General features: G+C 35.0%; 1 protein-coding gene and 1 non-coding gene across 2 annotated transcripts in view; both read left to right on the top strand.

Moving 5' to 3' along the window:
• Kcnd2 (potassium voltage-gated channel subfamily D member 2) overlaps window positions 1–25,977 on the top strand; it is a 454,936-nt gene that overhangs the window by 338,865 nt on the left and 90,094 nt on the right. The window lies entirely within an intron of this gene.
• On the top strand, window positions 1,290–1,452 carry LOC141420932 (U1 spliceosomal RNA). Its single transcript, XR_012445655.1, has one exon. It is a non-coding gene; the product is annotated as a U1 spliceosomal RNA (small nuclear RNA).

Raw genomic sequence — 25,977 nt, 5'->3', positions numbered from 1 at the left:
GAAATCATCATTACAGTTTTCCTCTGGCAAGAAATAAAATTGTATATTGTGCTTGATGCAGTGCTTTCTAGAACAACATATTTAACTGTTTTATGAAGTTAGAATTCAGGGTGATATAGGAAAGGAATGACTATTGTTTGGACTACATATTTTATTGCATAAATTGGCTTTTATAACTAGGAAGTGTGGAAAAATAATTTTACATGTGCAATCTTTTTATCAACTCATAATAAAAGCATCAAGTATAAACAGTTCATTATTCTCAATTTAGCCTAGAAATGGGGATTGTAGGCTTTTTATTAAACAAATGTACAAACTCCGTTTTGAAAAGTCTAAGGAGTAACAGAGAAAGATTAAATGATAGATACCCTTTGTGGTAATCATCGTCCTTATGTTATTCATGTATTCGTGTGATACTGTGGCTTCACAAAATGAAATCATTAGAACACTGTCTCAATTCATGATGTCAGAGCTCTCAACTAGATTTCAAGTTCTTGTCATTATTCTAGGACCTCAGTTTCCTTGGAGAGGATAAATGGATTTCTATATATTTTTATAACCGCCTCAGGACATAACATGGTTTCTATATGATTAGAGAAGAGCAACTCCAGTAAACTGTATTTATAATGAAGCATCTGCTGTTAAAGCCTCCCAACTTTCTACTTTTTTGAAAAAAGATGATACAGATTATCTCATGATTCTGCAATTGTCTACATATATATGCAAAAACAGTGAAAAACAAGATCATACTTTCAGAAAATAAATTTGTCTTTCATTTGTATATACCTTGCATCTTAGAAATTGAAAGTACTTACAGGAAATGAATTTTTAAAACCAGAGACAACAACCTATACATTACAGTTACTACTTTCTTTAGAGAGGTAAAGTAGACAGTGTACAGTAATAAATGGCTCACTCTGGGAGTTATTTGGAGAGTGAAAGGACCATTGTGAATATATTCTACTACTGATATGCAGTGCTCTTTCTTTTTTACAAAAAGAAGAGCGTAAAAGTTATACTTGGCTAAAATTTCCTATATAATGTCTGATTTACTTTATTTGCTTGATTTTTACTAAATGCAGTAGTCCCTCCTTATCTACAAGGGATATTTCCATGACTTAATGGATCCCAAAGTCACAGATTGAGCTAAACCTTATGTGGACCACGTTTTTACCTATGCATACATACCAATGACAAAATTTAATTTACAAATTAGGCACAGTAAGAGATAAAATAGAACAATTATAATGATATCTTATAATAAAAGATATGTAAATGTGATCTCTCTTTTAATTACTTGGCAGGGGAGATACCATGATCACCAGGCTGATTTTCCAGGGCGAGGCTTATTGATTGCACTCCGGATATGCTGACCCCTGTGATTTCCCCAAATGTGAGAAAGTTGGCTGCATAATTTATGTTAGTTGGAGATGGCATTCACACTGTTCCCTATAAAACAAAAAGAAGTCAAGACAAATATTATTCTTGTACTGTAGGTGGCCACTGTAGTGGATAACTACAGTACCACTGTACTGTAATGGATAAAGGGCCATTAATCTTATAACAACCGTGGTTTATTTATTGTTCTCAACATAATAGACACAATACATTAAACCACTAAACCCTTAGAACGTTACAAGGCATAAGCTACCATTTCACAGATGAAGAATTGGGAGCAGAGAGGTCAGGGAGTTTTCCCCAAGTCAGTCACACTGTGAAGAGCTGGGGTTAAAATCTTGCTCCACTACCTTTAGAGGTTGCATTTGAGCTTAGAAGAACTCCATACTAGACAGGCCAACAGCTACCTCATTAGCTGTCTAGTCTGATTGCAAAGAAACATAAAGAATATCAACCCATAATTGGCCAGAACTCACTTTCACTCACTGAAACAAAGTGAATTTCCAGTCTTGTTGTAAGGAGAACTTTGGAACCTGCTTCAATTCTTCCTCTGTTAGCCAAGCTACAGTTACAGGCTTGATTACCAATTATAAATTTGACGTGTAAACCCTTGCATTATATCCACTACAAATATTGAGATAAATGTCTTTTTCTCTTTTTCTGGTTAATAATTGAATGGAGGTGGGACTAAAGATATCTGTTTTTCATTTGAGACTAATAGCCATTTTGATCCTTACTACTTAAAACTGATTGCTATTTCACTGGGGCCCTTTAAAGGAAGAGAGTGATATTGGTTATAAAATTCCCATTTAGTCAAACTTGGCTGGTAGATCCAAAGAGATTCATCCATTGAGGAAGCCATTTATCAATCCGGAGAAAATCATATTTCAAACATGGATCACAGTATCAAGGCACAACTCAAATCTACAATGTATGCATAGGAGGGAAACCAAATGTAAGGCCAGCACTTAATGGATGGTCCAGAAGGAGCAATAAGCATTTGGAAGAAGGAAAGCTTGTTACTTCCTATGACAATAAAATACAACTTATGCTGGCTCATCCTGATAGTAATGAGGTCCAAATTCATATATGCATTTATCAGCGCTATCACACTTAATTCACTCCCCAAACCCGTGAGTGTTGTTACTTCCTACTTCATTAAAGAGAAAGTAAGAGTTAAGAAGGTTTAGGTATTTTGTCAAATTATTTGTAAATGTGGACCCTAGTTTTGAACACAGGGAATTCAATCTTATAGTCCATGTTCTCAACCAGTCTGCTTCTTTGAATTTATCACATGGTATATGAATATAAAACTTAGTACTAACTCATCATCTCTTAAAACCTGACAACTTTTGCATTACAGTTAAGTAAACATATTAAGACTGGAAAAGAACCAGGACCTTATGTTTTTAGACAATACATCAAGTTTCAAAATGGCTAGGATAGAATGGACTTCATAACCAAGCGTTTGGCAAGTATTTTTAAATTCTTTAAGTATAAGAAAAACCAATTTTGTTGAAAGCTGCAGTTTTGAGGATAGTGTCAAAAGTTCTAAGAACTATCTAAAATCAGCATGATCAAATAGACATTTGTCGTATCTTTTCACTTTAGACCAGGTACTATTGATCTAGTCAAAAGAGTATAAAATTTGGAGCCATAAATTCTAGGTGCATATTCTAACCTTGGGCAAGAAACACATTTTCACTCTTTGAGCCTCAGTAATTTAAGGATAGTCAATAATACTCATTTATTAAATAAAAATACTTATTATAATGCCTCTCTATATCAAATTTTGTCTGTTGCTTTAAGTGAGAAAAGTACAGTGAAGACATAATAATTCCACAGAAGGATTAGGTAGTATTATTTCAAAACCCCAGGGACAAATACCAAAAATTTGGTCATCCCTACCTGAGCATTTCAAGCACATTTCACACTAAATAAGACTCCTTGTAACATGTGCCCAAGAACAGAAATTGGTATCACCATGAATTCTTATACTCAATATAGAAAGAACCATGGGTGTTATACTTGTGACCTTCCTCAGCTTGCTTGCCATGTTCTGTACACCCCCCAGTCTGTTAAATGTATGCTAGTTAGCTCCCTAAGCTATTTCTTGCACATTTACTGCCACCAACATTTCTTGCTGATGTTTACAGTAACTCCAAAGAGACCTCTTACATCTTTTTCTTGCCTACCTCTTTTCTATTCTCCACTTGTAGCCAAAGTGAATTTTTAAATTTAAAAAGTGACATGTCTTATCCCTCTGTAAAGTCCTGTAATAGCTTCACACTAGCCATTTAGTAAAGTTCAAATTTATGATGGTGCTCTATGACTCTGCCTGCCCCCAGTTCTCCCCACCTCAGACTACTCCCTCACATTGCCGTGGAGATGCCTGAGACCTTGGAATTGACAGTCATGCCTCATATCCCTCTTCCTCACATCTTAACCACATATGTTCCTCTCTTTTCTTGGAATATTCTCACCTCTTCTCAACATGGATGATTCCTACTGATCTTCAAAATCACTACATTTTTTTAGCACACCTTTCCCAATCCCTTAAACCAGATTAGATTCTCTGCTGGTAAATTCCTTTTGCTTCTTCTTTCCTTGTACTCACCTTCTGAAAATAGTAATGAAACTTACATTTCTTATTTTATGAGCTTGTCTAAATTTTTCACAGCTGTAGTCCTGGGATCTAGTGTAAATCTGATATATAGGAGGTCATGTATAAATACATTGACATTCAAAAACTGGTTGATGTAATAAATAAATGAATTAATTAAATAATAATAATAAACATTCTATCAGCTAGGATAGAATCATCATAGCATTTTATCTTAAGACCCATTGAGAAGAATAAGTACTTGCTATGAGTGAAATTACAACTTGTCAATTATATTTAGTGTGAGACAGTACTGTATTTCCTTCTCTTTATCTTGAGATGCAGTAAAATGTTGGGAATATTGCAAGAGGCTTGCTTACCAAATATCTCCAAACATTGGTAAATATAAGGGAAAGATGAAACCATTTGCTAAAATGTGAAAGGTTGAAAAGAGGACAGAGGTCTTGCAACTGGATGAATGTTTGTTTCCCATGAAACACAGAGATTTAGTCCAGGAGTGCTTCTACGTAAGTAGGATACTTGGAGGATCTTTTATTTCAAGTTGTATTCAGCATCATAAAGTTTTTCTTGGAATATCTTCAACAATAGCAAATATTGGACCTTCAAGCATACCTTTGAATTTTTTATGCATCCAAATTCAAGAACTACAAATGGTGAAGATAGTTGCAGGGACAAAAATATTGGTTTCTTTTAGTTTGAAAAAAAAAGGTGGAAAAATAATGCAACTGAAATTCTTGGATGAGTTTAAAACTCTTCAAGAACAATTCTTTTAGGTTGGTTGGTTGTTTTTTGGAACAGGGTATAGCTGTCAGCCTGTTCCAGACTTGCCTGGAACTCAATATCCTTCTGCTCAGTCTTCTGAGTGCTGAGATTACAGGTGCAGAATACTATATCTAGCTTTCCATCAACAATTCTTAAAGATTTAAAAAACATGTAAAGCAATGGAATAATAAGAGGGCTTCAAATGACAGTATGCATTTTCTTGTCCTGGGTTTGGAATGTTTATATAGAAATCAGTCCCTGGTCCATGGGCCCTATTGCCAAGTGCTTAAAACACAGCTGTGGGCTTCCTGCTTTAGAAGCTGACTACCTTTTGTCTGAGTAAAGTGCTTCCTGAACCTCCCTGTAATTCTGCATCTTACCCTAGATTGATGGGTTTACTTATTTGCCCATTTATCCACTTGCTTATTCACTTATCATTTTATTTAACAAATGCACAGCAATCACCAATTATGTGTTACAGAGGGGATATATAACAATACTCCAAAAAAATTAAAACCCTTACTTTAGCATTTGGGTAAGATCTATGATTATAACCACTGACAGCAGACACTGTGTGTAGAGTGTTACAAAAATTTACTTGAAAGAACTCATGCTAGCTGCAAAATTCTCATTATTATTACATAAAAAGCACTCTTCCTCATTATGAAATATTTATGTTTGTACTAAAGAGTGTAGTGCATGTTTCCTTGTATTTTAATAATGCTTCATGGGCTATGTTTGCTGTAGATGCTATTATTTTTTGCATAATTAAGTAATGAAGCAATTAGCACAGCAGGCACATGTCAACTAGATAGTGGTTAAAATTTGTGATTAACTAGAATTTTTTGCTGTGTTTGCCAATATTCTCCTTATTACCAAATGAAGCTGTACTTTTTTCATTGTGAAGAGCTTGAACTTCCACATTTGCAGCTTTACACACATAATAATGTAATCTGATGAGTCTTAGAAAAATATCTTGACATCAATGTGTGCACCACACAGTTGTCTGCAAAGAACTATGAAGTAAACTTCTATGAAGTCACTTAAGCTAAATAACAAAAACAAAAAAAATTCAAGGGATCAGTATTTTTCAGGATACCTAAATTGGTAGTTTACTCTCTGACCAGTCAACAGCCAAGTGCTGTATGGTTAGGGACTTGCCGAACTGTGAACAGCAAAACTGAGCCTTACAAATTCCAACTTTGTGGCTCAATTATGTAGGCAAGCTAAAGAGAGACAATAATTAATCCGGATTCACGGTCCACGTGTAATTTTGTTCTACAAGCATGCATTCAGTTTCTGCTCTGTGATAGCACTTTGTTCTACTCTGTGAGCCAAGGGTCAATAAGAAGTGGTTTCTACCCTTGAGAAACCCAGTCTTTACTAAGAAAGTAACTAGAATTGATTCATAGTTAGGTCATATTTTAAAATAGTGCCAAAAGTGATTGTTAAATTTAGACAATTCTCAGGAGATCTCTACTAGAATCTCCATAACGTGGAAGCTAGGGTTTTTTTTTTTTTTCTTTTGCATAAGCTGTTAAAGAAGAGTAGAATTTAAAAATTGGTAATGACAATTGAAATACTGCAAACATTAAGTCAAAAGATCATGTTCAACCTCTGCTTCTTCCTTACTGGGTAAACCAAAAACCTCTTTGAGACTGAAATATCTGGATGAAAATAATCCTTTGCCTGCCAAGGCATAAAGTTAGAACTACACTCAAATAGATAATGGACTTGAAAAACATTATTCTTACTCATTTTTTCTTTAAAAAGTTCATTTTTCAGCCATTAATAGGTAACTTAGGGAGTCAGAAACAACTCCCATGTATTCTCTCATTGACATCAGCAATACAGTGAAGCACAGAAAAGGTTTCATTTCTGTCCATTTCTGATATTAGCATAAACCTAAGGCCACAATTTCTTTCACCATTTCAGTGCCTGTTTTGAGTGTGAATAAATAGATTAACTTGATTTAACTTTTTAGGTGAAAAAGATACCCATCTATGGTAAATATCTAATAAATAAGATTTGAGAAATATGCTCTTCAAGTTTCTTTTTTTTTTTCATATGTGCATACAATGTTTGGGTCATTTCACCCCCTACCCCCATCCCCATCAGATAGAATGCATGGCATAATTTCTATTTTCTTATGTTTGCTGAGGCTTGCTTTGTGCCCTAGGATATGATCTATTTTGGAGAAGGTTCCATGGGCTGCTGAGAAGAATGTATATTGTGTAGAGGTTGGATGAAATGTTCTGTAGACATCTACTAGGTCCATTTGATCTATTGCATATTTTAGATCTTGGATTTCTTTGTTAATTTTTTGTTTGGATGACCTATCTATTGATGATAATGGGGTGTTAAAGTCTCCCACAACCACTGTGTTGGAGTTAATATATGGTTTTAGGTCTTTCAGGGTATGTTTGATGCAATTGGGTGCGTTGACATTGGGTGCATACAGGTTGATAATTGTTATTTCCTTTTAGTCTATTTCCCCTTTTATTAGTATGAAATGTCCTTCTTTATCTCGTTTGATCGATGTAGATTTGAAGTCTATTTTGTCAGAGATAAGTATTGCTACTCCTGACTGTTTTCGGGGGCCATTGGCTTGGTAAATCTTCTTCCAGCCTTTCATCCTAAGCCTATGCTTATTTCTGTCAGTGAGATGGGTCTCCTGTAAGCAACAAATTGTTGGATCTTCCTTTTTAATACAATTAGTCAAATGGTGCCTTTTGATGGGTGAATTAAGTCCATTAACATTAAGTGTCAGTACTGATAGGTATGTGGTGATTCCTGTTATTTAGTTGTCTTAGTTGTTTGAAGGTTTGATTGTGTGTACCTAACTTGATGTTACTCTCTACTTTCTTGCTTTTTCTTTTCCTGTGGTTTGGTGCTGCCTGTCTTTTCATGGTTAAGTTGGGTTTCACTTTCTGTGTGCAGAATCACTGAAGAATCTTTTATAGTGGTGGCTTTGTGGTCACATATTGTTTTAATTTCTGCTTATCATGAAAGACTTTTACTGCTCCATCTATTTTGAATGATAGTTTTGTTGGGTAGAGTATCCTGGGGTTGAAGTTATTTTCATTCAGTGCCCAGAAGATCTCTCCCCAAGCTCTTCTTGCTTTTAATGTTTCTGTTGAGAATTCTGCTGTGATTTTGATGGGTTTACCTTTGTATGTTATTTTTTTTTTCTCTCTTACAGCCTTCAATACTCTTTCTTTAGTTTCTGAACTTGTTGTTTTAATGATGATATGCCATTGGGTAGTTCTGTTTTGATCTGGTCTGTTTGGTGTCCTGGAGGCCTCTTGCATCTGTATGGGAATATCTTTCTCTAGATTTGGGAAATTTTCTGTTATTTTGTTGAATATATTACGCATTCCCTTTGCTTGCACCTCTTCTCCTTCTTCGATGCCCATGATTCTCAGGTTTGGTCTTTTATGGAGTCAGTGAGTTCTTGCATTTTTCTTTTCACAGGTCTTGAGTTGTTTAATTAATAGTTCTTCGGTTTTTCCTTTAATTACCATTTCATCTTTGAGTTCTGAGATTCTGTCTTCTGTTTGTTCTATTCTGCTGGATTGGCCTTCTGTATTGTTTTGCAATTCTGTTTCATTCTTTTTTCTGAGGTTTTCCATATCCTGGGTGATTTCCTCTTTAATGTTGTCTATGTTTGTCCTGAGTTCATTTATCTGTTTATTAATCGTGTTCTCTGTTTCACTTTGGTGTTTATATAGTGCTTCTATGGTTTCCTTTATTTCTTCTTTTGCTTTTTCAAATTCTCTATTTTTGTTGTCTTGGAATTTCTTGAGTGTCTCCTGTACATTTTGGTTGATCCTATCCAGTATCATCTCTATAAAATTCTCATTGAGTACCTGTAGTATGTCTTCTTTTAAATTATTCTTGTGGGCTTCATTGGGTTCTTTGGCATAGTTTATCTTCATTTTGTTGGAGTCTGGATCTGAGTATCTGTTTTCTTCATTTCCCTCTGGTTCCTGTACTAATTTTTTGCTGTGGGGAAACTGGTTCCCCTGTTTTTTCTGTCTTCCCATCCTTGCCCTTGGTGTTGTTATTGTCCCTGTACTGTGTGCAACTAGGTATTTTCTAGCTTGTAATAAAAGCACTGGTGATATTTAGAATGGAAGGGTAAGAGGTGATGGAAAGCAAAGAAGTTAAGGGAAAAGGGAAAAACAAATAAACAAGTAGGAAAAAACAAAACAAAGTAACAAAAAGTTTCAAAGATATAAACAGGGAGAGATAGTGTAATAATCAACCGTAAGCTGAACAGGCATTACAGAGACAGAGAGAGGATTGAAAATAAAAATAAAAATAAAAATAATAATAAAATAAAAATAAAAAATAAATAAATGAAAAAAAATAAAAAATAAAAATCTCCAAGCTAAAATGCAATAAAGTTTCAGTCTTAATAATTTTGGTGTTCATCCCTCAGTCTCCACTCCTGGAGATGGTGCCTCAGAAGTAGTTCTGTGGTTGTCTCATCAAAGGGGAAAAAGACTGGAAAAACCAAAATAAAACAAAACCACACAAAACAAAAATAAAACCCACAAAATGTCCCAAGTTCAAATTCAATACAGTTTCAGTAAATTTTTCTGCATGCAGATGTAGTTTGGTTGTTTTCTCATCAAAGGTATGGGGAGAGAAAAAAAAGAGTCTGGAGACAGGTCTGTGAATGGCTATCTGCAGCTATGACTCACCTGCCTGCTGCTGTCAGCCTGCTATAGCTGGAGGCGTTATTTATGCAGATCTCTTGGGTGAGCTTAGCACTCACCTGGCCGGGCAAGCTTTGTTTACTCAGAGTTCTCCAGTGCTGGAGCCAGTGCTACAAACTTTCCCCTTTCCAAGCACACTGGGGGAGGTGACACTGCACCCACTTTCTCAGGCCAGTGTGTTTATTTACAGCTCACATGGGAAGTGGGCCTTCTCCCCTCTCCTGTGGAGTTTTCCTCCCACGCCACTTTTACAAGCTTTCCCGCTCCTGATTGCTGGGCGTGTGCTGCTGCCTTCTCCAGCCGGGCTTGTTTATTTACAGTTCTGTGAGGGATTCCCCTCCCCCCCTTTGGTGCTCAGGGTGCCCCACCCTCTTTGTTACATGTCTTTTTTTTTGTTGTTATTGCTTATTATTCAGTTTCTCTTTTTTCCCCTGGGTGGAGGTTGGTCTGTCCAGGGGGCTATGCTGATCTGGCCCAGGGTTGTCTGTGGGAGTACCGCGTATCGCTTAGCTCACCTTGTGGTCCGCGTCTTCCCAAGCCGTCTGGATACTGGCATCTGGAGGCAGCGTGGGAGCCCTCCGGGTTTCTCCCTTTAACATGAAGTGGAGATTCTCTGCGTAGGCTGGAGGTGTGGAGGAGTCAAAGTTTTGCCTCTTCTCGGTGGTTTTTCCTGTAAGGTGTATCTCCAGCATCTCTCCAAGATTTTACTTTAGGAGGCACACTTTCTGCTTCCTCCCTCTAGCTGCCATCTTGGAATTCCTCTGTTTCTCCTGGCTGGCTTTGCCAAATGGTAATAACACAGTGCAGTCTGTGATCAGAAGACTTCCAAAGTCTTTGTGTCCCATAGGGAAGAATCCATGGCAGGACACATGGCTGTAAAAGGAGTTTATTAAAAGCTATGGAAGGGAAATACAAAAGGGAGCATGGTGGGCACAGGTGGAATCTGGAGGCAGAGAAAGCATGCTTCTCTCCTCCAGGTGCTTTTAAAGCTTGCTCTTTAAATTTCTTAAGATTTAAGAACTTGAAATATCTTTATCCCTATCAATAGTTGGGCAAGCAGGATAACCATCGGAGAGTTCTAGGACCTATCTTGAAGAGATTAACTCCTATGTGGCTTTTGCTGAGAGTCTAAAAATGAAGACTCAAGTGAATGCCTATCTGAAAGTTCATATATAGTATAAAAAACCCAACAGTGGGAATTAACCATTCTGCAGAAACACAAACACACATACTGCTGAGACAAGAAAGAGTAAAGGCAAAACAGAAGCTGAAACATTAAAACTGAGATCTCAGATTATACTAGTTTAAATAGTAAACAGGAAATAAAGTCACTGCAGTATTGTCAAGGTCAGAGCAAAAAGACAATAGGTAAATTTCAGATTAAGATCTTTCCTTAGCTTTTCTTAGATGTGTGCTAATAAAGAGGATCTTTCCTACTTGATCATGAGCCATTTTTATCTTTTTTGTTTTACGGCCATGTGAAGACCAAAACAAAGTAGTGAAGAGTTGTCTATGTCTTCATCATGGACACTCTCTCGCTAGCACTATATCTGAGTTTACAAAGACTTGGTATTTATAGGGCACACTGAACCTCAAGACCAATGAGAGACAGACTTATTTGGTGTCATAAATTTAACCATATGTTCACCACCAGGGCGACATTTCATTATAGGTATATAGACAGTTTCATTATAGGTGGAGTAAAACAAATTTGCAAAAAGGTGATTTTCTTTGCATTAAGAGATAGATTTGGATTTTCTGACTAGTAAGTCAATATCATTTGCTTTATCAAATTTGAAGGTTGTTTTCTCAAGGGTTAAGTTTCATGTGGAGCCTAAAGTAGGCCTTTGAACAGAATATGATATTTCCTCACAAGAAAGGGGTGAAGACATTATACATATGGTTCTTCCTTGATGCCAAATGACTTCTACCTAAGATTTGGAGAATAAAAGGACCCATTTGTAAATAGCATTGCATGCTGAGCAGGCTTACACACTTCCTCTGTACTTCAAGATGAAAGTTCTTTCTGGAAATCAAAAGAATATTTCACCCAGCAGGTGCTTCATACCTGCTTTGGGATTATATGGAAATGAAAGACCACTAAAAGTATCAATGATTAGAGATTATTTAAATTAATTCCCATCATTGGGAGAGAGGAACTGTAGGATAGAAGGGGTAGAAAGAGAGAAAGAGAGAGATTTATAAAAAAATTTTTAAAAAACAGGTACAGGTTATCACTTTGCAGAGTTCTCTCTACTGAATGTTTTAAAGCCCATCTTCCCATTATGAATCTTATAGAATGATTTTTCTTTTAGTGCCTCAGTCTCATGTATACTGGAAAGATATTCAAATCCCAGCAGGCATACAGACACCTTGGCATTACTGAACAAATCCTGGAGAAATAGATTCTATAAGAGCATTGATGACATTGATTAGGGATGTAGAAGACAGAAAAATCCCATCAATTTTTCTGGCTGAAAGTAAATGAAAGTAAAAAAGAACAACTGACTCAGGAGGACTTCTTTTACTGTGGAATCTTCAAAAATGTCTCCTTTCAATATCATACATTTTTAAGTCCCAGAAAACAAGGTTTAAGAACTGTCTAGTTGGTCTTTTACAATGAATAAAATGATTCTTCTAACAGATATGAAGGTCAAAACCATACAACTCTGTCCCTTCAGTTTAAAATATGGTACTCCCAATTTTAGCAGGGAACAGTACAACTTCACATCAAAAAAAAAAAAAATAGTGGTATCCCCCCTTCCTCCTATTTCTGTTGCTCAATTAATAAAACCAGCAGCATGGTTTTTTATGGGTTCATACCAATAACTTGTCTATCATGATTATTACTATATATAAAGTCAGTTCAAACTATATTTATATAAAGTCAGTAGTACGAAAGCAATGAATTTGGTTCATCTAACTCACTTCTTAAAACTGGAAAGTTTTTCTGCCTTGTCTTGCTATATGTGTGAGCCATGTGGGGAACTATGCTGTTCCAGGGAGCAAGTGCAGTGGCTGGAAACTATCAAAAGCTTCGCACCCAGAGGTTTTTATACCTTCCAGAAGCAGAGTTTGTGTCAACACCTTTAACATCACTAAAATCCCATTGTATTTCCAAATATTTTTGTTTACCTAATTATCTTAATACTGAAAAAGCAGGAGAGGCAAGTGCTACATACAACTCTCACTTCTACACATGCATCACACCACTTCCGACACATTCATTTTTTAGACTTATGGATAGTTTAAATGTAGCTTTTTTAATAACATTGAATGCTTTCAAAGATTGATTATTCAGCAGTATTTCTTCCTTCCCTCTGTGGTTTTAGCCTACCCTGTGGAGTGTGTTGATGAAAAGTCTTATAATATATTGAGCCTTCACTGAAATTTATTGTCCTTTTTAGATGACACTTATAAATATCCTAAATGAAATGTTGGCACCACCATCAAAGTACTAAAATATGTCATCATTCCTCTCTAGCAATTTCATATTTTACGTGTGTTTGATGTTAATGTGAATGTTATATTCAGGCTTAATAAATATACAGTACAAAGAAAAGTAAATGTCAATAGGCTCCTTGAACCCTTTCATTAAATGGTTGTGTTGCATGAAAATACATCATAAACATAAGAGGCATTACAATCTTGTTTATCAGCATTATGGAGTTCCATATATTTAAATGATTTATATTTGCATAACTGTGTATTTCCATAGAGAACAGGCTAAAGTTCTGACATAAATTCTTCAAAAATGTCAGAGAAGAGGAATAATTGTGTTAGTTGATTTGTGAATTTGGTTGGTACTGATAGCTCATGGCAAAGTCCTTCAATTGGTTTTAACTGTCCAGCCTTGGAGTGATCTAGATGAAGACAATGTTGGTGATATGATTTGCAGTTTTTGCTACATGGGACACACCTCTCATAGAAAGATTATAAAATGGAGACAGAGAAAGAGAGTAGAGGAATGCTATTTCTATAACTGGCATTGGCTCTCTACTAATCTGGAGAATTAAAATAGATTGGAGTCCTCAAGGCTTCATTGAGGCCAGCTGCTTAATTAACACAGCAGATCCAATTTCATGGAATCAGTGTAGATCTGCCATCAACTCATTCAGGGGCTGTCATTTTGGCAGGCCTCAGCTAATCCTGTAATGGTGAACCCAAGGAGACCATATAGAGAAAAGAAAATGAGATGCTCTTTCTAGAATGGCTATTCCAAAAAGCCCTTTGCCCTGCAGAGTCCCTGGAGACAGGCAGGCAAGAAGATTTCCAACCAAACCTTCCATACCCCATGGGCACACTTTTAGAGACCAAACGATCCTGTGACCTTGTATAAATCACATTGATAATGGACATGTTCTCCAATTCCCTGCCTCTGTCCCTCTGGGTGTCTAGCTCCCACTGACTTTAATTGGACTTCTGCATGGGTTTGGAGAAGCACCTCAGGAGAAATGCCTCGTAGTTGCAATGGGCTGGTGGTTAAAACTTCAAAGCTTCACTGCTTAATATCCATGCAATGACATGAAACAAAGTAGAGGACTATTAGTGACATTACATCACTAAAGTGAGTTTTCTTAACCAATTGATATTCCTTTTAAAGGGAGAAATTTATTAAAACTTTTCTAAGCATGCTTTCTTTTCTCTTTTATACACTTGATTCTTAAAATATCCAATTATAAAAATTTCCTGGAAAGGATAACCAGTGTTCTGTGTTATGAAGCATAACAGATAATGAAAAAGAGAGAAAGAAAGGATGAAATAAAAGCACAGCACTTTCATTCCATCTACTAACATGTAGCCTGAAACCAGCCATTGTAATTCCATTCCCTAACAAGATTAGAACTCTTAAGACTTCCTTGTTCTTATGGTTGCTGAGATTTTCATGCCACATTTAAGTTCATGTATCAAAACTATTTCATTGAATGGAAGTCTAATTAAAATATTTCTGGATGTTTGCTATTGCAAACCTCGCATTATAATGCTTCCTTTTCTCTGTATCCTTATGAGAACTGACTGTTGGCAGTTCCTACTATTTCTTATTTATACACCAATACATCTCAAGATCAAAGATACTGATCTTATGCTCAAAGAGAAATCTCTATCCAGGTCTGTCTTTGTCATTACATTGGACACAGTGTCTAAATTTTTATTATATATAATATCCTATTTGGGTATAATTAAATACCTTCCAGTAGAGTTTAAAGATTTTTTTAACTTCTCCTCAGTTAGATGGTCCACCTCTTTAAGGGAAGACCCAAATTTTATAATAACAGTGGGTATTTATAGACTGAAGATTTACAAAGCATTTCACAAATATCATTTCATGTAAATCTCATCTATCCATGAAGCAAGCATTTCAAATATAAAAACTGGGTCTCAAACAAGTTAAAGTTTTGCCAAGATTTTATATCGAGAAGGGAAAACAATCAGGACCTTAACCATGTTTTTTGAAACCAAAATCATAGATATTTTCCCACAGCATGTATCAGATTTCTATAATAAAATTTTCAGCTCTCCAGCTTACATAGTTGGAAATTTGTCACAAAAACCCACCAGGTGAAACAGTACTGAGCTTTGCACACAGTACGTATGAACAAAATATTTGCTAATTAAACAAGTAACAGTATCTGAACAGAACATATTGGAATCTTTCGTAGAATAAGGTGCTGTTTTCTCACATGGCTCACTATTCTACATGCAAGTATTTCGTTGTGCCTATGTAAGGAGCTGAGGATATCAGCCACTGGAATGCAATTCTAATTTCATGTTAATGACAATAACATAGGCTGCATGATAGGTTGTAATTTCTGAATAGAGTATTTGAATACAAAGTATTCTAATATGTGAAGTTAAATCCATCAAATAGTATAGAAAATTTCCATATATTTTCAAAACAATTAACCTAGAAATAATACCTCTCAATTATAAAAGCAAGTTCTGTTGTCACACCCATGTGTGTATGATTTGACCACAATCATAGGTTACTGTATCTGAAACTATTATAGTGTTTTGTTTAAATGTCCACGAGGAATTGTAGGAAAATAAATGGCATACTATTTCAGACTTTGGGGAAATCATTTCAAATATTAGAAACCAAAGTACTTTTAAAGAACAATCATTGCTGGGAAGACTGACAAATAAGGATCACAATAGTACTTTTTTTAAGAAGTTGATTTAACACAGCACTGAGGAATGGATTAAGAAAATGTGGTATCTATACACAATGGAATTTTATGCAGCCATGAAGAAGAACGAAATGTTATCATTCGCTGGTAAATGGATGGAATTGGAGAACATCATTCTGAGTGAGGTTAGCCTGGCTCAAAAGACCAAAAATCGTATGTTCTCCCTCATATGTGGACATTAGATCAAGGGCAAACACAACAAGGGGATTGGACTATGAGCACATGATAAAAGCGAGAGCACACAAGGGAGGGGTGAGGATAGGTAAGACACCTAAAAAACTAGCTAGCATTTGTTGCCCTTAATGCAGAGAAACTAAACCAGATACCTTAAAGCAACTGAGGCCAATAGGAAAAGGGGACCAGGAACTAGAGAAAAGGTTAGATTAAAAAGAATTAACCTAGAAGGTAACACCCATGCACAGGAAATCAATGTGAGTCAATGCCCTGTATAGCTATCCTTATCTCAACCAGCAAAACCCCTTGTTCCTTCCTATTATTGCTTATACTCTCTCTACAACAAAATTAGAGACAAGGGCAAAATAGTTTCTGCTGGGTATTGAGGGGGGAGCGGGAGGGGGTGGAGTGGGTGGTAAGGGAGGGGGTGGGGGCAGGGGGGAGAAATAAACCAAGCCTTGTATGCACATATGAATAATAAAAGAAAAATGAAAAAATAAATAAATAAATAAATAAAAAATAAAAATCACAAAGAAATTGTTTACATTAAAAAAAAAAAAAAAAAAGAAGTTGATTTAAGCTGGAGTTTTAAGTCAGTGGGAGAGCATTTGCTCAACAGGCATGAGACCCTGGGTTCAATCAGCAACACAGTAAAAAAAAATGGTTGACTTTTAAATACTTCCTCTTCTACGTTATGTATGCACAGCACACTACAGAATAGTTCAAGACAATTTGTGAAACAATTTAAAACATTATATTTATATATTACCAGGTTTGAGAGTTTGGGGCAATATTAAAGTTTAAAGTTTAGGACAAGAATTTCAAAATATTCTAGAACGGGAAAAATGGTAACCTTTATATATCGGGCAACCACTCATTTTAGGAACACTGGTATTCTCCACTCCATTAGAAAATGTATTTGTCACATATTAGAACCCTGTTCCATTTCTGAGGCTCGGATCTTCCATTTAGAGCATACTACCAAATAAAATCTGACAACTTCAGAAAAACAGATGCTATAAATAGACCTATTTACTTTACCAAGGAAACTGCTAGGATAAATGATTCAAAAATCAATTTCCAAACTACCAGAAAAGAACTAAGTACGAGGAAAGGGCCATATTTGATTTCTGCACTAATAAATCATACCACCATAAAAAATAGCAAATAAGTTGTTAGCAAAGGTTTTGTTTCCATATCAGTTGCATCTCTTCAACTAGATTAAATGTTCCTTGTGAGCAGAATATTTTTGTTATTCCCACAGATAGTGATGAACGTATCATAAAAGCTAATTAACAGTTTCATGATGGTTTTAGGTTCTGCTTTCTGGCAAATGCTCATTACTTCTAGGAACCAGGTCCTATCTTTTGGTGTTCATTTAGATTTGTGTGTGTGCGTATGTGTGTCTTTCATGTGTGTGTATGCTACTGGGTATCAAACTCCAGGCCTCATGTTTGCTAGGTGAGTGGTCTACCACTTGAGTCACAACCCCAGTCCTTTTACTCTTAGCTGATTTTCAGATACAGGCTCAAACTTTTGCTTGGACAACCTCTGTAATCCTTCTACCTCCTCCTTCCAAATGGCTGGGATTACAGAGATGAGCCACCATGCAGGACCCTAGGATACTTTTATTTAAGACTAAGGCCTTCTACCAAAGTTATTTGTGTGTCTATTATTTATCCCTTCTAATAATTCATGCACTAGAAATACCTTTTATTGATAATTCTTCTGAATTCTCATAATTGTGTTTCCTGGCTAGGATTTAATCCTGTCTGGATGTGTAGGCTAGAATCAGACTCCATTTTGTCTACATTTGGATACACAGTTGTTAACAGAATCTGGACCATAATAGACAATGAATATCTATTCACAGTTATTCTACTTGATGTGTTGCTAGCTTTCCCCCCCCATAAGATTTTCTGCTCTTCCTCTCTGTAAATGTTTTATATGTCCTATATCTGCCTTTAATGTCTCTCTGTGCCTACTGCAATGATCTGCATTCAGAGGGCATTTGTTATACATTGTTAAATGACTCAGGAAATTGGTTTAGTAAAACAGATATAAGCTCAGAAGTAGTTCCAGTCCTCACAATGAAATGAAGAGATTCAACAGAACTGTAGCCCTGGGCCCTGTTGCTATAAAAGCCTGCCTGTCATCTGGCCACGTGACACATGACATGCTAATATATTGTTACATGTCCAGCGGTAAGATATCGTAACATAAATGCCATAAACTCAGCAGACACTTTGTAAGATCTGTTTTTCCATTCTTTTAGGAAGAATCAGAAGCCCTTACATTTAGCAAGGTGAGAAAAGATAGCATTACATAAGTATCTGCCACCAGAACATGGCTTTTTTATCTCTTTTGCAGACCGGGATCATAAAACCACTCCCTTCAGAAGGGAAAAAAAAATGTGACCCCAGGAAACTAAATTGAATTCTGCTGGAATTATTTTGTGATCCAGACATTACATGATAACAATCTGTCCCTGGCTTTTTTTCCCACAACCATATGTGACCCATTTAACACAGCCCAACAAGTGATTCTGTTTCTGAATGAGCAATGCATAGAAATTTGAAAAGCATTCACCCCCACAGCCATCATGCTTTGGAACTGGCAGTCGCCATTCATCATGGCCCTCCTCACTGAGTACTCCTTCCTACCTCCTTTCCCACTAACTTAGACTTCTATCCAATTTATAAGGTAATCATAACCAAGACATCATCTTTTATAAAAATATTTCCATTGGATTGTGATTTATCTAGAATTAGATACCTATCTTCAAATTTTGTTAGTGGTGATTTCTTTCCAATCTCAATTTTTCATATTTATATTGACTTTGTATACTTTCAGATCTCACTTCACCTACTTTGTAGGTTTTGTATACAGCACCATGCAGTGAAAAGCTTTTCCCACTCCAAGAGTATATGAAAGACCACATGCTTTCCATTTTTGGGGAAAAATAAGATGAAAATGAAATGTAAAGTTTAGCTTCTAAATGAAGAAGTTATTTAAAATCAAATGTAAGGTAGTTTTCAGACATCACACCAGTAGGGAAAAGAATGAAATAATTGTGGTTTTCAACTCTGAAGAGATGTTCAATACTGCATTAGTACAAATTGTTTTCCTTTAAAGAGACAACAATGTTAAAAGTACATTTTCTGCTAAACAAAATACAGTTCTCATTTTGGTTTCTTTAACCTTCCCTGATTTTATTTACTCAGACATGTTTGAACTTATAAAAAGACAACTCATAGTGTCAGCTGTTTTCTTACATTTTCAGATCTATTCCTCAGATTTACAGTATTTTAAGTTACTTAAGCCTAAATAATGAAGGATTCACTGAAAATGATACTAGGTTGGAGTATTTACTTCACCTGAAGCATCACAAAGTAAAAACATCTATATTACCAGGTTTTAAACTTGTCTTCCAGTATTGTAGAAGTTTTTCTATTTTCAGTTCAAACCAATACACAGTACTTTCCTTGTTGATTGAACATACTGGAATTCAAAGTTCTATGATCACAATTTGCCTTAAATTAAACATCATATTAACCTTCAGGGCATAGAATTTGCTTTCACCAAGCTAGCCCTAAGCTACCTGGATGCTCTGATTACCCTTGAATTGAGTTGTCTGGGGCTGGCAAAAGGTGTGAGAATAGTATGTTCAAAGAATTAAATCACACCTGCTCTGACCTTCAGAAAATGTGGGGGGTGATCACCAGGGACTGTCCCTACCTACAGTAGCATTCCATGGTAGCCCATGGACCTCATGTCACCATGTTTAGTTTACGGCTGATAAAACTGTCTTGTGGGTCCTGCACTCCAAGTTCCTTCTCAACTTTTCCCTCCCTCTACAAACACATTAACATCATAATATAATTGCATTAATTTGTTGCCATATTGAAAATAAGCTTCTTTTTTGCTTCTGGTTAAGTTGAGATGGTAAGAATTTATTGATTTGGCTGTAGGCTAATTATTTTCATTTCCATAAATGGCTTACTGCTTTTGTCTAATTGCTGTTTAGTACAATAGTGTTAATGTACATCATTAACTATTTATCAAATTAACTTGGTTATAAATTTTCATTCAATTTAGCATTCAACTCTGAATATATGTATTTGTGTGTACTATAAGATATTTATAGTTTTATATTCACTTAAAATTAGAATCTGTTCACAAGCTTAACAAATTGAGTGGTATCATTGAACTTTGAACAGACCAGGTTTGATTCTCAAATGTACAATATGTGCATGGACTCAAGTGTGCACATAGGTATGCACAGGGCCCTTTTGGTACATTTAGATATATACAAGCACCTTGCTTTGTGTCGCAGTCATGTCCAAGTGTGGCAATATTAGCAATGTCAGTTTATCTTTTTGTAATTGAATGAAAGATTTTCTATTTCAAAAAAGGGATATGATAAAAAAATCTATTTTATTTCCTTCTAAATTACCTGTTTTGTTGTCTAATACTTCTTTCCCACAGAAAATGGCAGAAAAGCCTCATGGCACATAGTAGAAGCACAATAAATATTTATAATTAAAGTAATGAATAAGGAAGGTAATGAGTCATTCATTATGGGTAAGCTATTATTTATTATAGATTGGAATGAATAACTAACTGTTTAGTGAAGGTCATAAAAGTAGACAGAAGAGGAACTTGAAAAATGAGGTACCATGGAAGATGGAAATGAAAAGTAAATGCAGACTAGTAAGTAAAAGAAAAGGAAAATAAAAGATAGGAGTATATGTTAACAAGAATACTTCAAAATAGAGGAGAGTGTAAGAAGACAACAGAGGGTAAAAGCAAGAGCACATGCAGCAAGATGGAGAAAGAAGGAAGGGTCCTCAAGGTAACAGATGCCTCAGAACCAGCAGGTGAGCAGGCTCAGCTGAGAGGAATTCAGACAGCACAAAAACGAGGTGAACTCCTCAGAGCAGGAGGGGAGGGACTAAAGCCACTCAATTAGTTTGGTGACTCCAGTGTAGACTAATGACTTTCGGCTGGTTTTGAATCTCAAAATTGATATCTTCCACAAGCCAAAAAAATTTTTAAAAGCCTTTTAAAATCTCAAAAGACCATGTAGATACCAGGCCTGAAAGCCCTAAAGAATTAGAATTCCAAGAACACTTCTTAGATGGTCTATTGTAGCAACCCATAAGACCATATATTCTAACTGGAATACCTTTTCTTGTAAATGGCTACCATACTTCTTAAAATCTAACTAATAGTTCTTACAAAATCACTGTAAACTGTATTCTGATTTCTCAAAAGTCAGTTTTTATTAGAAAATTTGATATTAATGTAAGGAAAAGTTAATAAGCCATCTAATTACATTAATGAGGTTTTGCACAGAAAATTGCATGTATCTATTACAAGTAAAACAAATAAATGCAGACTGGTTGACAAGGGAAGAAAAAGCATTAAGGACACACTAATTCTAACCTCTCATTTAAATGTTGAGGTAGGTGAGACCAGAATTACTAAGAGACTCACCCAAAGACACGTAAGAAATCACTGGCAGAATTAAGGACTAAATCTGGTGGGGGGAGAGGGTAGAGGCAGGGCACAGGGGGGATGACCCAAACAATGTGTGCACATGGGAATAAATGAATAATAAAAAGAAAAAAAGAATTAAGGATTAAATCTGAAAATAAGGCTTCCCCTATGTATGCAAGATACTTTTTTTCAATTTTGGTCTATGTTATTATCTAAGAAATGCATCATTACTTACACATTCGCACTGACAGGATTTTTTAATCTTATGAAATTTTTGTAATATGGATATAGTTAAGGTTGATACTCATTCCAGTGAAGAAAAAAATCTTAGAAGAAAATAATGTTCAAAAATAAATTAAAAAATAGTCCAAGGATGCTTGCTTTAAGAAAATATTTGTAGAAAGAGAGAGGCATAAAGAAAGGGACCAGGAGTGAAAGAAAGATAAGAAAAAGAAGAAAAAAGAGGGGCGGGACAGGGCGGGGCAAGGTGAGGTGAGGTGGGGCATTAGGAAGTAACTTTACAGAGGCAAAGACATTTCATTGACAAATAACTAAATGATCAGTGTGGGCTTAGATTAATACATCTTATGTTTATGTGTTCATAAAATCAAAAAGAGTAGATCGCCAGAGCTCCACTTGAGTAAAATTTCATATAATGTGATGAATGAAAAGCAGTGACTTGAATAAATTCAAACAAGTGAGTTTTGAATTTATGAATGAAATCCAGCTCAGCTAATTTTTAGCATAGCTATTCTTCCATTCAGGAGAAAATAAATCCCAAGAAGGCAAGAATTTTTGTCAGTTTTTTTACTACTATACCTCCATGAAACTACTGGTACATTGTGGGTGCATATTGAATGACAAATGAATAAATATGCACTATTCTGCTTCATAATGATATCCCATTTCCTTACTCTATATTTTAAACTTGAGTTCGTAGCCACTTTAACACAATTATTCAAGTCACATTTTCTTCCACCCAACTTTAAATACTGTTTGTATGATGATACTTGTATGATGAATATGAACACATACATACTCAATCCAGTAGGTGACTGGGTTATTAAAAGATTATGTAAATTATATGTATTTTATATGCAATGTCCATCCAAACAGTTGCATACAATAGAATAATATGCAGTGGTTAAAAAAGAATGCGTCTATAAAATAGACTGATATAAGGTCAAGTGAAATGTCAAGGTGCACAATTGTGTGTTTAATCATTAGTAAAGAAAGAATGCTATTCGGATATAAAAATAAATATAGGTATTGATATGGATACACACATATGCATTCATATAATCTTATTTATGAATGAACTACCCCTTAAAAGAGTCACTATATTTATGTATATATATATATATAAATATTGCAATATATATATATTGCTTATCACTATGGTACTGGGAAAGGAAATACATAGTTCATATATATTCATATATGTGTGTGTATATATATATATATATAGCTTTTTTGAACACATATTTATTACCTATGCAAAATTATATTAAATAAACTAACAAACACATAATTTACCCCAAAATATATTTATAATAATTGTCTTAAAGTTTTTCTGTAAACTCACATGGGTTATATGTTTTAAGTCATTTTCATATTTATGTAGAGAAAAGTTAGAATGTTTTCTAGAGGGAAAATATTTTTTAAATTCCTTAAAGTGCTTTCTCCTCCAGGAATTAAATAAACTTCAATCGCTTTACTCCAAAAGAGGCTGTGTCAGCTATAAAAAGGGATGAATCCTATGCTTGATAGCACAAATGAGGCATACTAACCAAAGGAAAAAACTTTTGAAAAGAAGAATGTGTGAGCTTCTGGGTCCTTGAGACGCCAGCAGTAATTTACAGACCATTACTTATTTAGGGTTGCATTCCTAATTACTCCTTGCGAAGAAAAGAGATAATTATTATACTGTAGTGATTACTCCTTTCATCGCACAAGAGAAACAATGCTGATATAGGCATATCTTAAAGAATTATAACTCTACTTTGTTGATAAGATTGTTTGTATACAATATTTTAGGGAAACATATTAATAGCCAAGATACATTTCTTAAAGGAACATCAAAGTTTCCAGGAAACTCTTGTGTTCAATTATTTGTAGAAAAATACATATAAACAAGTCAATTTAAAACTTGATTCTAGATTTTTCATGATCCACTACCATTCTTACAGACATTGTGGCAATATCTTTAAGAACCAATGGAAATCAATAGCAAAAAACCAAATAACCTAATTTTTTAAATAGAAAATAGATCTAAATTGAAATCTTTCAAAAAAGACATACAGATGGCCAACAAATATATGGAAAAAATATTAGCTTCACTAACCATTAGGGGAAGGCAAATCAAAACTGCAATGAGGTATGACTTCACTCCAGTATGCATAACTATCTTCAAAAAGATTAATGATATTGAGAAAAGGGAACCCTTGCACACTGTTGGTGGAAATGTAAATTAATACTGCCAGTATGGAAGACAATTTGAAAGTTTCCCCAAAATTTAAAAATTAGACTAAGATAAAATCCAGCAATTTCACCACTGGGTATATATACAAAAGATATGAAATCAGTATCTCCAAGAGACACATGTACTCCCAAGTTCCATGCAGCACTGTTCACCAGAGCTGCACCCATCACCTGATGAATGGGTAAAGAAAAATGTGTTACATATACAGAATGGTACACTATGCCAGAAAAGAAAAAGAATGAAATCCTGTCATTTACAACAACATGGGTGGAATGCAAATCATTATAAGTAAAATAAGCCAGGCACAGAAAAGCAAGCACTGCATGATCTCATATGTAGAATCTGAACACCTTGATATCACAGAAGTTGAGAGTAGAATGGTTATGAAAGGCCAGGGGGATCAAGGAAGTGGGAGGAGGGAGGACTGGGGAGAGATTGATCAATGGGTACTGGGATATAGCTAAATAATAGTAAGAAGTTCTAGCATGCTGTTGCACAGTAGAGTTACTACAAATAGGACTGTGCACTGGACAGCTCAAAACACCTCAAGAAAGTATTTTAAGTGTTTTTGCCACAAAGAAGTGATAAATGTTTAGGGAGATATATTTAACCTCCTGATTCCACAATGTATGCACATATCAAAACTTCACATAGTGGGAAATCAGGATGGTCATGCTTCAAGGCCAGCTCAGGCAAAAGTTTTGCCAGACACCATCTCAACATATAAAGCAACATATGGTGGTGCATGTCTCTAATCCCAACTACAAGGAGATGTAGTTAGAAGGATGAAGTACTCCAGGTTAAAAGTGAAAGAACCTGTCATAAAAATAACCTAAAGCAAAAAGGACTGGAGGTGTGGCTCAAGTGGGAGAGTACTTGAAAGTGAGTCTAGGAAACTCAAGGTCTTGAATTCCAACACATAAGAGCCAAAAAAAAAAAAAAAAACCTACGGTGCCCCAATAATATGTATAATTTTTGAGTTTTTATATATAAGCTATAAATTTAATTAAAAATCAGAAAGTGAAACACCAATAGAGGTAAAACTGTTGAACTATGCACATAAAAATGTATAGTTAAGTTTGTAAACGTATATGTTTTTACCACTCAAAATTTTTTTTTAAATGTAGTGGAGGGTTGGTTAAAAATAAATAAATAAATAAAAGTAAGAAAAATCACCCACCTTAGTTTGAATAATTATATTCAAGGTGTAAAAATTCTCCAACATGAGCATTGTCATTTGCCTATCATCATAATTGAGATTGCTTGTTTATTTATATAGTTAATCAATTTACTTATATGAACCAAACTTAAAGCACAAAAGCCATGCCTTGATTAAATATACTGCAACAACTAGCTTTCTTTTTCTTTCATTTGTTTAAAATTATATTTAGCTCATGCTAGTGTAAAATTATTTTAATAAGCTTGGGAAATTTTTTATGTTCTTTTGATTCTTCTTAATCCACTTGTACATTATCTATAGCTGTATTTATTACTAAAATGAGTTCCATGCTAACATATATGCCTTTACAAAGCTGCTCTGGCTTTCTAGGCTTTTAATTGTGGTATACTTATGAATAAAATATTTTATAATATCCCAAGTTAAGCAAAATTCAGAAGAGGAACATGCAGGAAATACTTAAGTATATGTCTTCTAGAAGCAAATGCATAGCCACATGTCTTTACGCTACTGTGGGCCAGTCACTCATAGGCATTTTACTAAATGAACCAAAGAAGACTATTTCCTTTCATAATTTGTCACTATAAAGCAAATATCTAAATCTGAAATTGTAGAAATGGATCTTTCATTATATTTCTAAATACACAGAGCATACAAGATTAAAATTAATATAAAATTTTAAAATTCATATCTAAGTGTATCTCTATAATGTATTTTAATAAGGTCATGAAAAATGAAGTAATTTTTATACAATGCGGAAAAGCTGTGAAGTGTAGCATTCAAGTGATATTTATCTATGAGGTGTATTATTTTATGGTTCTCTTTTCATAAGCTTAATTTCCACATGTAGAATGGTGTCATCCACAGACTAATTAATATGACTTATCCTGTGGCTAAGCAGGGATGTATTTCACTTTTCCTTTATCCATTCACCTTGCGCAAAATTA

Source organism: Castor canadensis, chromosome 2 (assembly GCF_047511655.1).
Source record: "Castor canadensis chromosome 2, mCasCan1.hap1v2, whole genome shotgun sequence".
NCBI classification, from domain to species: Eukaryota; Metazoa; Chordata; class Mammalia; order Rodentia; family Castoridae; genus Castor; species Castor canadensis.
This window is presented reverse-complemented; position numbering and strand designations above follow the sequence as displayed.